A 13,151-nucleotide genomic window follows, 5' to 3' on the forward strand; every position below is an offset into this window, starting at 1 on the left:
TGTGATGCCCATATGCCTTTTTCTTTGAAATGAAACCTCCCTGAGATTTTTTTCCCACTTCTTTAAAACAATGAATACGTGTAGTTGCCCTGAATTTATCTTTACCAGAAAACTAGCCTTTTATTGAGACACATGTTCAAAACTCTTTGAAAGCCTATTTTTCCTTTCTGATTATGTGAATCTACATAAAAGAAATGAAGAAAAGTACTGGTATGTTACCCAAAAAAAAGTTTCTATCTTTCCAGTTTTGGGGGGGTAATTTGAATGTCTTAAGGGACACTACTCTATGGTTTGTAATATTATTGACATAGGAAAGTATAGATAAACTACTGAATTTGAAATATGTATGCATTAAACTATTATAGAATATTACATTAAAAACTGAACCAATATTTCTCAGTTTTATAAGTTGTTTCTTTTTATATATGGAAATAAAACTGAAGTATATATGTAATAATTAGTAAAAAATAAAAAGTAAAAATTGAATATAATTTTTAAATTATCAATCAGGTAAGAAATTATATGAGAAAATCACTTTTAGGAAAATCATGAAACAGTTGTACAATTATATATACATATATATATATCCACATATATGTGTGTATGTATATATATATATATATATATATATCCACATATAGACATAAAATATCAGTAAGTATTTCTTGCTTAAGATTTAACATTGCTAAGTAAGGCAAAACAATTGGGGGAAAATATTCAGTATTTTGTGTGACAAATTTTCCACCATAGTTGTTTAAAATCTACAAATGAGGACAAAAGTGAAAACATGGATTGACCTTTCTTTAAGCAAATTTATATTAAAATTTAGTACAAAGTGGAGAAATTAAAGAACATTCTGTTTGGTGCAGCTTTTAAGAAGAACATCCTTACTTTCAAATATCTGTTCATCTAAATTAAATGGTGAAAACACAAATGTTCAAAAAGAACACAACTAAGGCAAATCCATCATAGCAATCAGAAAATGTTAAATTTAATTTTGTTTGTTTATAACTGAATTTTTGAATATTTAATACATATGCCAAAAATAAGGAAAATAGCCTATAAAATTATTTTCCCACAACAATATTATGTAAAATGTATGAAAAGTTGTTTCCACACCTCTTCAAAAGAACTAAATCCATTTACTAAATCCTTTCAAGTAGGGATATCTTATAGGAAATATTTATCAGCCATTGATCACCATGTATACAAATAAAGTTCCAACCTGTATTTCTTATTGCTCTCCAACCACAATAAAAAATATGATTTTTAGGCCACAGGTTCTTCAAAAATTTGTGTTTTACAGATACAATGCCACAGCTTTTTACACTGAAAGCCCCCTTTATTGATTATTCACAAACCTTAATCTTTGATCCATGTCTAAAACTCTACTGATGCTTGTTACAGAAATATGGAAATCTGCTTCTTTGCATCATTAGAAGGCATCTATACCTCATCGGTGAAAATATTATAAAGCTAATCTTTTCACATTACACAAGAAGGCAACTATATTCCCAGAGCAGAATGGTTTATATCTGTAGGTACAATAAATATAATATTAAAGTGTGTGAATCAGTGGGATCAAAAGGGAGAATTCCTATGCCAATGGAATAAATCTCAGGAAAGACAGAAATGTGTGATTTTGGTTAAGGGCAGTTGATATCAGTTGAAGACTGACTTGTTAAAGAAAGTTCATGGACACTCGCTATACATATGAATAGTGTGGATAAGGACATTTTAATGACATTTTGCAAGGATGACAATGGAAAGTTGTGTTTCTGAGAGTGACAAAAATACCTTAGCTGGTAAACTATACCTTTACAGTCTGATGTTCCAAGCACTGCTTGTAGGATAGCACATCAGAGCAGTGGTAAGAAAAAAGTGTCAGAGAGTATAACTATTTTAGGTGTTTCCAAGAAGGTGGTTCTTTGATTTTATCACCTTAGATTATGTCAGTATTAGAGTGCTGAAGAGGACTTTTTATGGGGGGTGGAGGGGTGTGGGGAGCCTGATAGAAGCACACATGCACAGACACACACACACACACACACACACACACACACACAATCTCTAAGTCTTTGAAAAACTGAAATTTTAAAATTCCAAAATAGGAATTTTAAAGGGAAGTTGTCGAGAAAGAATGTAATAAAATAGAATGTAAAGGAAAAGGAAAGGAAAAAAGAACCCTAATTTTTGAACTATTTCCACTCAAGCCAAAATGGCACCCCAAATTTAAAGCTAGGTTGTTTCAACTTCTGGGATTCTTTAACCTAAAGTCTTTATGTTTTTCAAGCAAAAAAACGCCTTTTTTACTGAGTTGTCTGAATAATTATGATCATTCCTCTCTTACTTGCCTTGTAGACACTAAACACAGACGACGCGAATCGGTACAGACACGAATTGGTTCCCTGAGACGAGGTCTTCGGGAGACTTCTCACACAGCCACTAGATGGCATGAGAGCACTGCATTGCGCCTGCTTGGCCACACTGCCGCTTGCAACATTGAGGCGTTTATTCCCCCGCTAAGAGCTCAATGTTTAGTCAAGTAAGATGCATTCTCTTTCAGAGAAATCTTTCTGTGTCGCATGACACTTCTCAGGACACAAAGGGGGTATTCCACCCTCCCCCCCCCCACACTCAGAAAATGTCGAATTAAATTTGGAATAGTAAAAATCATTTCAGTATTTACTGGGGCTTCCTGAGAACTTTACCTTTCAGTTCTTCAGGGGATAGTCTGCTATTTGTTATGCAGCCTTCCTTAATAGGTAGTTAGAGGGAAAGAGAAGTCCCTTCAGCATTTTGCCTGTGCTCAAACAACTGCAGACAAAGTTTGCATATTCTCAGTCATCTCTCTCATTCCCCTGATTTTTTTGTTTCATCAAAAATTCTCTTTGTCTTTCTTCATCTGATATTGTGGGATCTCTCATTAAGGACTGTGATATGAAAAGCCGGATTTAAAACTGCTTTCAGAATGGCAGTTGTCCTCTTTTAATATTCTTCACCAGCAAAGCAAAAGGAAATGTCTTTGTTCTTGCTTTTCAAATGCAATGTTTTTGCTTCATTTAATGTTTCTGCCTGATCACTAGGCACCTTCTAATCTACCCTCCAAACTTTGAGATATACTTTTATGTTGGGTGTATTTCCAGCTTTCCAATATATGTAGAAGGCAGATACCTCCCTGTGCCTCCACGACAGGAACAATTACCATATTCCTGCAGATTTTATCACCATCTCTCTTCATAAATGTCCATTGTAAAAGCTGTTTTGATCTTTTGGATAAGTGCTTTACTTTAAAACAATAGCAAAAAGGTAAAATTAGGCCTCTATGCTCAGCAGTGCATGAATGACAAATCTGTTGTAGTTTGGGGTATATTTTAAAAGAGTCCTTCTAAAACCTCTTATAGCAAATTTACATAGGATCAAAAATTATATTACACATTGGCAAACTGAACTGCATAATTTATTTTGTATGCTACTGATATAACTATGTTTATACATATAATGGGTTTTACAGTTTTTACATATTATACAATTCAAAGTCAAAGATTTCTAAAAGTGGTTTTTTTTAAGTTTTGTGCCACCTTTCGAAAGTTTTTTTTTTCCTTTGTATAATATCTCAGAGCAAGATTATCATTTTTCAAGTAATCTTCTTAGCCCTGATTTAAATAAATTGATAAACAATAGAGATTTTATAAGGACATTCACTTGAACTATTTAGAAAAACAAGGATTCAATAAAACGTGATCATACCTCTTTAAAATACAAATACTGGAGACCAAATGGACAACTTGGCAAAAATTGCTTCATAGGCAATGTTACATCTTGTTCTTACCCTGTGTAGTTCTGGTTTATGGGAACATAAGTTAATTTGTCATATTAATAGATCCATGGAATAAGTCCTGTGAGTCATGCTTTAATTATGGCTCTGATTTTTTGGTATCATTTAAAAATCTTCATTATTTGTATACAATGAGTTGCTATAAAACAGACAGATAATAGATGATAGAGATAGATATAAGATATCCTGAAACCGGAACCTTGTGTGCACAACTGATTTACTTAGACATTCTATGTAATTCACAATTGGTCATAAGGGATATAATACAGACTAATGGGTTAATACTTTTAAAGTGAGTGATTTTATATACCAAGCTAAAACCCTTTCTAGAATTATGACTTCAACTGATTGTGAATGACCACTAACTTTTTTTGTGGCATCTAACTCTTCCACACCACTGAAGCATAAAGTCACTTTATGTTTGAAAATCCACCTGGGAGGGTATATATGTGCTATAGAAACTGCCTATTCAGTTCTGTTTGATTACGTGTTGAAAAATAATAGCTTTTCACTGGTTCTGAGAAGGACATTGCCTCCCTAAGTATTGCAGTTCATTATTTCAATGAAAACCTTTTTTAAAAATCCTTTTTAAAATTTGGACTCCTTGTGGATAAATGAGTAAACTACTTACACAAAATGGAAGACTGAAGATACTCTCAAGTGTGGTAGAGGGTTGGAAGAGGTGTGGTAGCTAGAAGCAATGCAGATTAATGTTTTATTGTATTCTTTCTATATTCATATATTCAAAGAGGTTGATAAAACTTGCAATATCATTTTATGCAAACACAACCTATGGAAAAAGTGTTTTCTTAATGATTTCGTAGATATGCTAGGTCAAGCAGAAAAACCCACATTTAAATTATATTTGGGGTCACACCAAGCAGATTCAACCAGTATTTGAAATGATTAGTAATGCATTGTATTCTCATTTTTCAATTGATTGCCAGTAATATTAGTATTTATAAAATATAAAAGAAAATCTATTGATCAAAATCTCATTAAAAAACTATGTTTCTGTTCATTTCTTGGGGGGGGTGTTATTTTGTTTTGTTTTGAGACAGGCTTTTTTCCTCTAATATTGGGTGGCTTATTTGGCCAACCAGTTAATTAAATATCACATTCCCCTTTTGACAATAAATAGCACATATTAACAGAAGACAGTGATTATGTAGAAATAAGCTCCTAAACTTCTCTTCCTTAGTAATTTTTTTATTTCATCTTGTGGTCAAGATTCTACAGAGTCATTGTATATTTTTAAGAAAAAGTAAAGGGGACTCACTAACAATGTGGAAGCTGTTAATAAAATAAATATCCTCCTTTAAGAATACACACACACACACAGACACACACACACAGAATTTCACTTTTGTTGGTTTGGAGTATCTTAGATTTGAATTACATTTTTAAAATAAAAATCTTAAGTTGGAAGAAATTGGGAAAAAAAATTTTCAAGGCCAGAAGCATATAGGCCATAGAAAACACTAAAGCCTCTTGAGGTGACTAAAACTCCTATCTCTTTAATATGCAAAATATAGAAGAAATTATTAAGAATTCACCATTGATTTGGAGAAAGAATGCTATTTATTTGCTGGCTATTTCATTTACTTCCTTCACAGAAGCGCAAGTGATTAAGTCATCTATCCTAAAAATCAAGGCAACTACTTTATCGATACATTAATTCTAATTTCCCAAGTGCTTTCACAGTGTCTTCCCACAATGCACTGCCCTAAGTATTTAATCTGTGACTGAGGTCGAGTAGTTCAAGCCCAGAGTAAGAGCACAACCTCCATCAGCTTCATAACTTTTAGCTTTTCATCAGTTTTCAGCTATGTTTCCACTTCTACTGAGTACAATAGTCAACAAATAAAACAAAGCAAAACAAAACCACAGATAGTTGAATAATGTTGGGCCCCTCTATTTGTTTACACCAAGACTAGTCTGTCACTTTGCTCCTTTTCTGATTTGCTGACTGAATGAATTGTTTACAAAACATGTAACATTCTGAGATGAACTGGGGAGGGAACAGAATGAGAGAGAGAGAGAGGGAAAGAGACAGAAAGAGAGAGAGAGAGAGTGAAAGGGAGATGAAGGAAGAAAAGGTTCAGTTCAACTGGAATCTAGAAATCTAAGCAGGAAATACAGTATGAAGGCCTATCATTCTTCCAGTGGTTCACTTGAGTTAACAACGTACAACTTCGTAAAACACTTTTCTCTGCCTCGGTCTCTATGTCTTTCTCTCTCATATATAGACAGGTGTGCACACATACACTCAAACAGACCTCTACTCCAAACTGAAATAAAGGGGGACGTGTGCTGCCAATCTTTATGAATGACCATTTGCACCTGGCATTGGCGATAGCAACAAATGCCAACTGCTTTTTCAGTTACTTTCCATGTTAAAATGCCACCAAGAAGAGGCTCACATGAAATAAAAACACACCCTGATCCTGAAGAAGACTGAAGGTAACCAGGCCCACACAAACCTTTGCCCCAGTTTGACTGAAACCCCAAATGCATAAATGTAAAGCTGCAGCTGAGTGGGCTCAGACAAAATAGAAAAACAGCCGGAAGCATAGAAACATCATGTGGAAAAGAATATGAGCAATTAACCCGGTAGAAATTTGAGATACATTTTGAAGTCACCAAGATGTTTTCCAGTTTTTGTTATCAGTTCTCCAAATCCCCAGTGTTTATTAAATGATCACATGAGAGGCCAAGTATATAACATGTGGATATATTGTTGCAACCACTTTTGCCACTTTCCAGAAAGAGAGAGAGAGAAATGAAAATACTTGCTAATAACTTCACCAGGCATCCAATGGCTTAGGTAGAATTAGAATTCAAGACATCAAAAACCTCAATACCCAATTTAATCCTTTAACCACCAGTCCACACTCTCTTTCAAAATTGTTAATAGAAACAACATTGCCCTTTTTGTACAGCTGTAGATGCCCTATTGATCTGTATCACATACCATTTAACACTGGATGATTTGGCTAGGAAAAGCAATGTTCACTGTTCCATGGCAAATCAGACAACAATGCTAAGATAGGCTATAGAACCAGGAAAATAGTATAGGAGATGGGGAAACAAACAACCACAAAGAACAAACCTCATCTGCATGGTTTTCACAGCTATTTTTTACTCAGCAAGACAGCAAAGTGGTCGAGTGCAAGTGTATTAAAAGTAAAACTATTTTTGCCTAACGCAGATGTGGATCATGGGAATGGAAACCTAATAAACCAACAGCTGAGGGCCACATTATTGCCCTATCCTCCTCCCCTAGCTCATTTAGAAAATGACATGTTTTTCTTCACAATGTTTTCCCCCTCCTCTCTCTTTAGTGGCAGTAATGCTGAATGCTCTTGACATAATTCTTCGCTCACCCCTGACAGTCATTTTTTTGAATACTATCCCAGTAATAAAACACCTGACCTCAACTCTTTCAAACGGCCATTGGCTTGGGTTACCCCAATTAGCTAGGCTCATTTGGAAATATCCCGAGGAGTCGGGTGTCTCACTCTTCTCTAAACTCAGCATTAAGAGAGAATACATTGTTTTATTCAGGTCAATTTCTGTTTCTAGTGGATTTCTTTATTCTTCTATGATCTAAACATAGCAAAATAACAAATTTAAAAAATAATCTACAAGTATGTAGAATTCTGATACTAAATATTTCTGCCTTGGAAGTCACACAGGACAACATTTCTCGTTCTCCAAGTGTTACTTTTCAATATTCAAAGATAATTGAAAGAACTGTGTGTAAAAGGTTCGATGAAGAGCTCTTTTATTTACATATAAGGTAGCTACAATTCTGCATAACTCAATGAAAATACATATGCACTGCTTGCAGAGGGCACATCTGTGAATATGTGAGTATCTAGGTCAATATATTTGGGGGTACACAGCACCCAAATCAATAGCTCTTTATAAAAAAAACCCATAAATGGAGAAGAAAAAAGAAAACATGTACCTCTAGAGATAAAAGTATGTTTATTACATGTTTGTGGGTTAACTAAATTTAAGATTTTTGCCTCAAGAATAAAGTTGGGAGTTACTGTAAATAATAACACTGAGGTTTCTCAGAGAACTTTGATAAAGGAATATGGGCATTTTCAACATAAATGAGACATAAAGGAAATCAAAAGAGTATATTTAAATTATACACTAAAGTAAGGGCCCTTTAATTTTTAAATTATTGTGAACTAAAATGCATCTTTGTGTATCTTATATAACAATATCTTGGCCCCCTTTATTTCATATTTAATATTTACCAGTAAGTGTAAGGCTTCTCAACAATGGTACAATTTTTCTTCACAAATCCTAACAGGTTTGTGTGTGCTATAAATTTTATCGCGGGTTCCATTTTTATTCCTTCCTAAACAGGGCAAACTCTAGGATTTCTTGATAGACAATACTTGAAATAGACTATGAAGTGCACACAACTGAAGGCGAACAAATAATGCACACTGAAATGAGTGCACGTGTCTTCCAAAGACTACAAGCCTCCTTTTGACATTCAAGCGACTCAGTAAGGAGGGAAGAAGAAATTGAATTTAGCTGATGCAAATGAAATTAAAACTAAATTGGTTGTCACATCAAACTGATGTTAACTATGTAAATGTTTTCTGTTTATAAAACTACAGTTTAGAGTGTCTCGTGCTGTAAAAATAAGAATATTTTCATGTTCGTTTAAAATAAAAATTACAAAACAGAGTGGGAAATTGTTTCAAATCTTTTCCACTTACCCATGTACTATTTAAGGGACTATGAACCATGAAAACTGTGTTCATGGAGAATTGAGGTAAATGTGCACATACACACATACACACGTCAATGCACATGCATGCTTTCCTGGCCAGGCAGTATCCCATTACATCATTGCTTCAGATGCATTCATTCTCCTCAATATTGTTGGCTGTTTCAGGTTAACTACCAAAATCATTTGCCTGAGAAGCGAGATTTAATTGTCTTACAACTACCTCTGTGAGGTACAATAGGGATTACAAGTACCCATTGATTATACTATTGGGTAGAATAAGGGACTCTTATTCTAGCATTTCTCATTCATTTTGTCATTGCATTCTCTTTGAAAGAGACCAAATGGGTCCCAGCAGGTGAAAGCAAAGAAACCTGAAAGGCCCCCTTTGATGAATGACAATACCACAACCACCCTCCCCCACCATTTTTGGAGATTATAAAACCTTATTAAATCATGCCCTGTTAGATATTGATTGAGAGGGAGCTAAACTAAAACCAACAATAGCAGCATGGATCACAGAACACTGCTTTCATCAATGGGCACTAAACACAGCTAAGCTTTCCAATCCTTTGTGGGGGGGGGGGGGGGCTTTTGGTTTTGTTTTTTTTTTTTTTGTTTTTTTTACTATTTACTTTTGTTTAAACCATTATCCCAGAAAGTCATACAATTACAGCAGCTTTGTCAGTCAAGAATAGATCGTAGTTGTCGAGCACTTCATCTTTTTTAATGTAGTAGTGTATTGCACAAACAATGTTATACTTGGTTAAGATTCAGGATTATTATTATGATTATTGGGGGGGTGCAATTCTGAGTAATTATCATAATTATTCTTGACTCTGGGACCCCTTTGATGACAAGGCTGCTGTAAAGTAAACCACTTGGACATAACAACCCAAGATATTTGAAAAGAGGCTGCTGCCAGGATCAGAGTTGAAAACTCACCCATATTTTAAGGCTATCGTGATTATCAGGCTGTTTGCGTTCCTGGGCTGTCTTTTCTGCCATCTGTGAGCGCCACAGCAAACAACCCCTTTATGACAATCACCTCAGTATAAGTTGAATATGTCTGCTTTAGAGGAGACTTCTGCAATAAGACTCTGTGCTAATTAACTGTCAGCTTTTTTTTTTTTTAATCAGCATAGTGCATTTCAGAAAGTAAAGACATTTCACCAAAAACTCCTAAACAAGAATTAAGCTTATGTGCTAGACTCCGACAACTTCTCCTTGTTCTCAGGCCTTATTCTACGTAAATCTGCTTGCTTTAATGACTTCTCCTGTGATAAAGATTTTCATTTGTCTTGCCAGTTGACTATGGGTAATAACATTTGCTCCTTGTAGACAGCTACTTGATTCAATAACTTCAACGAAAGAAAGAAAGAAAGGAAGAAAGAAAGAAAGAAAGAAAGAAGAAAAGAAAGAAAAGAAAAGAAAAGAAAAGAAAAGAAAAGAAAAGAAAAGAAAAGGAGAATAAAAGGAAAGGAGAGGAAAAGGAGAGGAGAGTGAGAGGAGAGGGAGAGGGAGTGAAGAAGAAGAGGGAGAGGGGGAGGGAGAAGGAGTAGACAGAAGAGGAGGGGAGAGGAAAGGAGGGGAGGGGAGAGAAGAGGAGAAGAGGGTGTAGGGAAGGGAGGGAAGGGGAGAGAGAAAATATGCAGGCGTAAAGGCAACTTTTTTGTGCTGGAAATAGTAGTTACACGGTTAGGAAAAAGGCAGCTAGTATTGCTATTGAAAATCATAGTTAAAAGCACTAGATACTGAAATTGTTAGTGTGCTGTCAAAGATGAGTAATTTCCTATTCAAGAGAAATAATTATTTGTAGAAACAGCATCATATGCCATGAAAATGACATCTGAAAAAAATATCGCTAGTAACTATCATTGTCTTAGAAGACTAGAAATCAAGGTTTGTGCAAAATTAAAACAAATTTAAAAACAAATTTATTTTGGTGAATTCTTTTCTAGTTGATGGATAATAACAGTAGTAACTATTTGAAATAAAGCATTAATAGCATTTCCTTTAAAAATAAAACTTAGGAATTTATGCAAAGGTTTTTATTTTGTTAAAATCACCTCTGAATTATGGATTTCCAAAATAAACACAGGAATTTTACATTTTAATTTGGTACAATAACCATAGAAAATGAGAACGGTATGAAATTAATTTGTTTTAGGCAAATTTTTGTTTCTTTTCACACAATTTGCAAAATTTTAATTTGCATTTATAAATTAAATTTTTATTGAATGATTTAAAATCTACTCAAACTTCTTCTTATTGCTAATCAGTATTTTCCATTTCTGGAGTCCCCTGGATTAGTTAGCTTAAACTTTGAAATTAGGCATTACATTCTTTTAAAATGTTTAAACATTTGGCATCAAATATTATAATTCATAAATTTTATTTTCCTATTTTTATTTCTACACCTTTCTAAGGCTATACTCTAAATAAAAAAAATTAAAGTATTAACTATGCCTAACACTTTGAAATCAATATGTCTAATGAGTATTTTAAAACATTTTTTAAAAGAATAGTTAACAAACAAAAAAGTTGCCAAGCTATGAAATGGACCATAGTCTCTTTTTAAAGCATTATGGTGTGTATACATTGTTATAAATGCTGTAAGCCAGTTTAAAAACTTTGAAGTTCCATGTGGTAACTGATACAGATAATTAAATGACAAAATCTGTTGCTAATATTATTTCCATTAGATTTGATTTTCTTCAAGTGAGTGTTACCTGTGTTATGCTGATTAGTTCAGTTCCTTTGCTGATTTCTATTTCCTAAAAGAAACCTGAGAATTATTCTTTTAATGTACAATAAAGTTTTAATTCAGTCATCAGTTAGCAATCTTAGATTGCCCTCTATCATAGGCAAGTCGCTAGAAGGTAAAATAACTGACCATTTAAGTTGCAATAATAGGACTTTTTAAATGCTCGTAAAGTACCTTTTTATTTTCCATTTTTTTAATGCCATAATTTTAACTCTTCTTTAAGTTGTCTGGGAAAATTACACTGAAACAATTCTATTTAATAATAAATCATTATAGTAAGAAAATTACCAAAATTTTGTTCAGTACTCTCCATACGTGACAAATAGTGATAATACTGATAATATTTAGCTTGCAAAAAATTCATATTGTCATTTTTTAGAGGTACCTTTCCTGAGTTTTTTCTCTTCCATCACATTTAAAGATTGCAAGCAAGATTGCAAAGACTGTGCCCCCCAAAAATAACTTATTTAACAGTTTTAACAGTACTGTAAAATTATTTCAATCTGTATTAGAACTGTAGCTAAAAAAAGAAATGTGCCACATATTTTGCTTAAGTTCTTTTTAACTGTTAAGAACACAGAAGGAAGTCTATTTCATACCATTTTACTCTTTTATGCAGGATCACATATACTTTTTTTTCTAAAATATTTATCGAAGTGTCAGAGAAAAATAAAGAGATTTTTTCATATACCTTCTAAAGATTCTCCTAAAGCCAGGATTATATTGATGTATAGACAAAACAGTACTCCCTTCTACCTTACAAAAACATTACCTCAAACAGTCCCATGCACCTGACGTACAGCAAAAATTGAATAAATTGTTTAAAAGAATAACTGTGCTGAAAATATCCTAAATGCTGCAGCACATACCCTGCAAAACAGTTTCTTCTGTTGGGTCAAATACGATATATTTTTCCTAGTGAGAAGTGTCATACTCACTTTATTATTGGGGGAAGGGTAGCAGAGCTAATTTTCACTTAAGTTGAACAACATTGTTACTATGAGAAAGAACAGCTCAATGAAATAGACATTGGATTTTTAAAATTAAGTTGGTAGGGACCTTTTAATTATTTTTTGTTTCAGACACATCTAACTCATGGTGATGTTTATTTGTGGTAGATTCAGTGGAATGAATTTTGTCCAAATGTTTCAGCTGTCATTTCTGAAGTGGGTAAGTACCTGACAGTGCTTTCTACACATGAAGATTCTTCCCTTTCAGAATCTTAAATTTTCTCTATATTTGATTACTGAAAAACTCAAGTAAATTTAATTTCCCAGGACAGGAAATTATATAGTATTTTTCACACAGAACTTTGTAAAACTATAAGATTGCATGCCTTTTTTCCTGGAGCTTTCACATAAAGGTATTTGGATGGACTCTGCTATAGTTTTCTTTCGATCTACTGGGGGTGAAAATACTATCACTAGCACTTTCTTCAATTTCAGCAGGATAGCCAAGAGATGTTTGCATATAGAAGCTAAAGGCTTTCTTTTGACCTGACAGAGGCCTTCCAGTCCATGCTCAGCACATATTCACAAAGTACATGCATTAATTTTCTCATTCAGCATAGGGAACTTGAAAACATCTGTAAAGACAATGCTTAGAAGCCAAACTCCTTCCAGGGCAAATCTAAGAAGCAAAGTCAAGTCTCCTTACTTTCAGGCTAAATGTTTAAGTCCCAGGTCCCATTGGGAGGTTTCATTGGAAAGTCAGTCAGCAAAACTCTTGTTTTGTCTCTTCTTACCAAGTATGACTATTATGATCCAAGGAGACATTTGGCTGGTCTT

This window comes from Panthera uncia (assembly GCF_023721935.1).
Source record: "Panthera uncia isolate 11264 chromosome A1 unlocalized genomic scaffold, Puncia_PCG_1.0 HiC_scaffold_17, whole genome shotgun sequence".
Taxonomy (NCBI): Eukaryota; Metazoa; Chordata; class Mammalia; order Carnivora; family Felidae; genus Panthera; species Panthera uncia.